This window comes from Anomalospiza imberbis, chromosome 19, assembly GCF_031753505.1.
Source record: "Anomalospiza imberbis isolate Cuckoo-Finch-1a 21T00152 chromosome 19, ASM3175350v1, whole genome shotgun sequence".
In the NCBI taxonomy this organism is placed as follows: domain Eukaryota; kingdom Metazoa; phylum Chordata; class Aves; order Passeriformes; family Viduidae; genus Anomalospiza; species Anomalospiza imberbis.
The window spans coordinates 6,960,159-6,965,637 of NC_089699.1; the positions used below are offsets into that span (position 1 = coordinate 6,960,159).

General features: G+C 45.5%; 1 long non-coding RNA gene across 1 annotated transcript; it reads right to left on the reverse strand.

Annotated features, from left to right (window-relative positions):
• Positions 1–989: 989 nt before the first annotated feature.
• On the reverse strand, positions 990–3,843 carry LOC137485318 (uncharacterized). The gene is made up of 4 exons (XR_011005267.1): positions 3,761–3,843; positions 3,106–3,185; positions 2,689–2,800; positions 990–1,668 (listed from the first exon to the last, which is right to left on the reverse strand). It is a non-coding gene; the product is annotated as an uncharacterized lncRNA (long non-coding RNA).
• Positions 3,844–5,479: the final 1,636 nt, after the last annotated feature.

A 5,479-nucleotide genomic window follows, 5' to 3' on the forward strand; every position in this document is an offset into this window, starting at 1 on the left:
TATAATGATGGGTAATTTTTTTTTTATTTTAACACTAGGTGTTATTATAGTGAGTTATTTGATGATATATGGGTATCTTTTAATTTTTGATGTTATATGGGTTACTTTTAATTTTTACTTTTGATTCTCCCTGAGCCTTGGCAAAGCCAGCCAAGCCAGCGGGTGGAAGTTGGTCGGGGCACCTGTGGCTGGTTGCTGTCAGTTCTCGTTTCACCCTCAGGAGGGTTTTCACCTGACACACCCCAAGGGGTGAATTGACATTCATCGTTCCTCCAGGGGAAAAAACATATGGAGGCTCCACCGGGACAAACCCCGTGCTTGGAATTGCCAATCAGTGCATGCCTGAGCCTCAGCTGGGAAAACCTTGCCACTAACAAGGCTTCACGCTCCTCCAGCTCTCCTTGCTGTCTGTCAGCTGCTAAGGATGGTTTGAGCAGTGCTGGAGCTGCTGAACAACCTACAGCACCAGCTTATTACGGAGAGGTGGTAACCTCTGCATATTTTAGGTGCAAGCAGTTCCTATTAGAAATACCCATCAGGTATTCCCTATAACTTAACAAAATTGGATGGCCTCAAAAATGAAATATTTAGCTGGGAAGTAGTGGAGGAAATGTTTCTGCTTTTTTTTTTTTCTGGAGGAAGGTTTCTCAGATTGTTGTATTTGGAGTATTTAAATACACTGCTCTCCTTTGGATCTCTGCATTTTGCCTGTTTGTTTACGCTCCTTTTGCTGGGAAATGCCTTGTTATTGTTTCCTCGTGCTTTCCGCAGGGCTTGAAATTACTGGCTGTGCAGGAGGAAATTAGTCGGTAATTAAAGGCAAGTTAATAACGATTCCCATGGTGTCTGCTTGGTCCGATTGCTGGGAGGAAGACACTTTGCCTCTGTGGTCAGGCACTGCTGCCCAAGCAGCAGGTGTGACATCGACGGGTGGTTGTCACACCTGGAACACACACAGGCAGGACTTGAAGCCTTTCAAGCCCCAGCAATTAGAGATAATGGCATGATATCAAAACAAGACAAGTAATGGAGCAACCTGCAGCCAGCAGATTATTTCTGAGTGGTTCAGAAAAGGTAACTTGAGGAAAGAAAGCTTCGGGTTCTAACTTGGGGTGTGCCAGTCTGTGCTTTTACCACATTTGTAATTGTTTTAGGCACCATTAAAACTGGAAAATGCTTGGAAATTCTTTCTCGGAAATCGAGTTCAAGACTCTCAGCTCCTTCCAAAGTGCCCAAGGCACAGGGCTGTCTGCACAATCCAACCCCTTGGCTAGTGGACTGATCTTTGAAGGAATAGGAGTGGGATGTGTTTTGGCTTTTTACAGCTGGAGAAAACCAGAGCACTTGCTAGAGAGAGTCCCTTGAATTTTCAGTGTGACTTGAACATATTTTTGAGGTAGATTTTGAGATTTTGATGCTTTCAGATGTTGAGGATGAAGTCATGAGTGCAGCTGAATATTTTGAATGAACACTTTGTTTTTCAAGGAAACAAACCTCAGACACTCAGGTTTCTCCTCATGCCTGCCTGTTTCATTTATGTGACATCAAAATCTGTTTGGTCATTTCCCAGGCACTGAGGGGATGGGTGTCAAATATGTGAATTCCCTGTGTAGAGCTGACCAGCAAACCCCTTACCCATGTGCAGAGACCACGGGCATGGTTTAGTACCTGAGTGCAATGCCAGGGAGGAAGGAAGGGGAGCAAATGTCTGGTCTGAAATCTAGACTGCAATAAAAAACAGAATAAAAAGTCTCAGCAGAAGCCCAGTTTCACCAGTGACCTCAGCACCTGGCCAGAGTCCAGCCCTGATGTAAGGATTTAATCTCCTCCTGGAATTGCTGGATAGGGGGCACGTGAAGTAGCACCACACACGTGCAGGCTTGTGGGGCTGAGAGCCCTGTCAGGGGGTGTTCAGTGTCCTGAGTGTCCAAGTCACTTCTTGAGAGCAAGATGTGGGCTGGATCCAAGTGAACCCAGAAATGTGAATATCAGTGATGATACTGAAGACTTCTGCCCAGCTCCTGCTGTACCCTAAAAGCCCCCAGCTCCATAGAAAACTTTTTTTATATCTTTAAACTTCCTGGAGGTGCCTGCCCAGCAGTGCTGAGGGGCTGGATGTTTCCAGGAGCAAAGCACATCATCAGCAGCACCCTGAGCATGGAGATCTCCATATCTGGTGGGTAAATACTGCCCTGGAGGGCTTTTCCTTTCTCACAGAATCATGAAACAACCAGGGTTGTTTCATGTGGTTGGAAGGGACCTCTGGAGGTCATCTTGTCATCTCTGGTCCTGTCATTCTGCCCTGTCTGAGTTTTTGTCCTTCACACCACAGAAGTGCTTGCACCCAGCCTATAAGAACCATTTCTGACAGGCTGAGCCCTGAACCAAAGTTATTCTGGGCTGGGTTGCCAAATAAAACCTTGAGCCCTGCTCTGTTCTGTGGAAGGAAAGACCCAGGGCTCTCTCACCACCACCTCTGACAGCCCAGCTGCCACAGCCTGAGGACTGCCTGCCCTAAGGGGGAGAAAGACCAAGAGACACCAAGGGCAGAAACGAAAACTGGGAAAATTCCTCAATTAGTTAAAATAAACTCCTTAGGGTATAAAAAAATTAAAAAGAAGAAAAAGAAAATAAAAAGTGCCTCTCGTTTTGAAAGGCTGCAATTACTGTGGATAGGATCCATCTCACCTGATGGCACCCAGGTCTTGGCATCTGCACTGAGCACTCAGATCTCATTTACCATCAATGGAGAAAAATGGGCACCTCCAGCAGGCAATTGCTCTCATCTGGAGGTGGTTGCCTAAAATAGGTCAGACAAATCACTGCAATTTCTCTCCACTTACACATTTAAGAGACTCACTCCTGTACAGACACTTGTCTTGTGGACCTGTGACACCAGGTGAGATGAATCCCCCCTGAATGACAAGACCCATCTTCTGAAAGCAAGGAGGGAACGATGGGGGCTGTCCCAAACCCTGCACTGATGGCATAACGAGTCTGTGTGTATAAAAACGTGAATAGCTCCCCAGAACATGTCAACCTCAGCTCTGACCCTTTGGAGGGCTCGGGAACATTTGAAGGAGTGATTAGGATTAATCCATTTACCTGAGTGAGTCACTTGGAGAGCCTTAGCTGTAAAACAATATTGGTTATCAGCATCCTCCTGTGATGATGTTCTGGGAGTTCTGGAAAGGAGATTTTTTTCCTCTGAAACAGCCTCTTCACATTTTCCCCAAGTGAAGTATTTTGCTACTCAGATTTGTGATTTAATAATCATAAATAATAGAGCCCTTAGTGCTATATTTTTAAATGACTGAATGGTGAGAATCTACTTTAAAAAAATTGTATGAATGCCTATCACTTGTGTGCATATAAATGTATTCAATTAGCACTCAAATCTTGAGTTATCTCCTGATGGAAGGCAAAACCTTTTGAATTCAGACCCATGCAAGAAATACTGTGTCATTTAACTCACAAAAGGATGCCATGCACTTAACAGATAATGACTGAAGAGGATTTTGCTGTATTGCTTGTTCTGCTGCTTGTGAGGACAAAGAAAATAATTCCCTTTTTAGGATCCTGTGGGGTAATGAGTAAACCCTCTCCACACTGAGTAGGGGAAAGGAAAGAGCCCAGTGGGCTAAGGGGGCTGCAATTTCATTGTCATGGTGCCCCATGTGCTTTCCATGTTTTGTCTGGGATGCTAAGCCAGTGGCTAACCTGTCTCTGAACCTGCCACCAGCACACAGAGATTACTCACCCTGGATACTGCACTTCAGCAAATGCAGAATTAGCCCTGGCTAAGTAATCTTGTTAGCGTGATTCAGTGTTAAATGGATCTCGATTAAATGGGCCTTTATATTGTCCCAGCTGGAGATGATAAGCCCCCACAAGGAAATGGCAGGAGACCGAAGGAAATTGCTTTACTTCAGACTGGGATGTTTAACCCCATAAAACACTTTCTGGTCCCCCTCTGCTGTTGCTTCTGCTCAGTTGTGTGGCACTATCTACTCTGGCCTCAGCTGTGGGGGACAGGAGAGGCTCAGGGCAGGGGCTGGAGCATCTCTCCCTGACACCTGTTGGCCAGGACAAGAGCAGGGTGCTGGAGATGCTTGTGAGAGGGCAGGATGGCTCTGGTGGGTGTCTTGGTCCTCCTCCGTGGCTCTTTTCTGGAATTAATAATCCATTTGTTAGCACAGTCCAACCCCCCACTCAACACATTGGTGCTGGGGCACATGAGCATCCAAAGGTCAGAGCCACTGCTGCCACCAGCAATTTATTAAAGCTCCAAACAGCGCCCAGGCAGAATCTTCAGTCTCATCTTAAAAGAAATGGATTGCTTAAACATGCCACTGGGGACTGGTTGGGAACGGCTCGGGGCTTATCAGCGTGAGATGGGAATCAGCCCATCAGGTGTGTCAGAACCTGACACTGCATTTCCCCTGCTGTTAGATTTGGCAGTGTGTGCACAGCCTGAGGAAGAGAAAAATGGCATCAAAATACCCCAGGGACTGCAAGTGCAGAGGCAAACTGGGGGGCACTGGTGGCACAGGGATTGAGAGCTGGGACTCAGCAGGACCAAAGTTTCCTCCTCTGCAGTGGGAAGCAGACTCCCCTGGTGGTCTGAAGCCAGCACTGGGGGAGATGAGGTGTTGCAGGTGAAAGCAAGATTACAAAGAGAAAAAAAACAGATAAAACACTTCACCTATGACCCCTGCTAATGGTCACTCTTAGGAAAAGGTTTCTGGGGACAGATAACAAGGTGGACATGAAACTGCCCGTTGTGCCCACACATCGGTGTGTGCTTCTCTGCTCTCCTCCTGCTCTCTGTTATCTAATAAATTTTCTCTCTCCATGTCTGATGTGACTTCAAAATATGGATTTATCCTCAGAGAGTCAGAGACCCTAACAGGACTTGTGAAAAATCTCTGCTCTACAGCAAGTCAGATGATCTGATATCTTTTTTCCCAGACCTTTGACAGAAATATGGTAAACATGCAATTATTCGAATTTTTCCATAAATTTTGCATCGGAGGTGGATTTACATGCTTGTGATATTTTCCAGACGTGAATCCCAGCCCTGTGAAGCAGTGAGTGGCTGCAGATAGGCAAGAAATGATATAATCTATTAGAGATTTCCTTCATTATCCCTCTAATCAAGATTTCTATCAGTCTCCTTTGAAGCGCTGCTGGAAAAGAAGATCTTCAAGTAAACTGATGCTGGAGATAATTAATTAACTTGCCATCCTCTTGCCTTACAGACAGAGACAGTGTAAGAAAGAAGAAGTGTCCTTTGCAATTACTGCTCTGTGGTTTTCCATCCTAGTGCTGACAGCTTGTAGGACATGAAGTGGAAAAGCATTTTACCAAACTTTGAGGCTTTGGCCATCAATTCCTTCACTTGAGAATATTTTCTCCTGCTTGTATTTCTCATGTTGTTGGATAACACTCCTGATGGTGAAAAATGGATTTAATACTT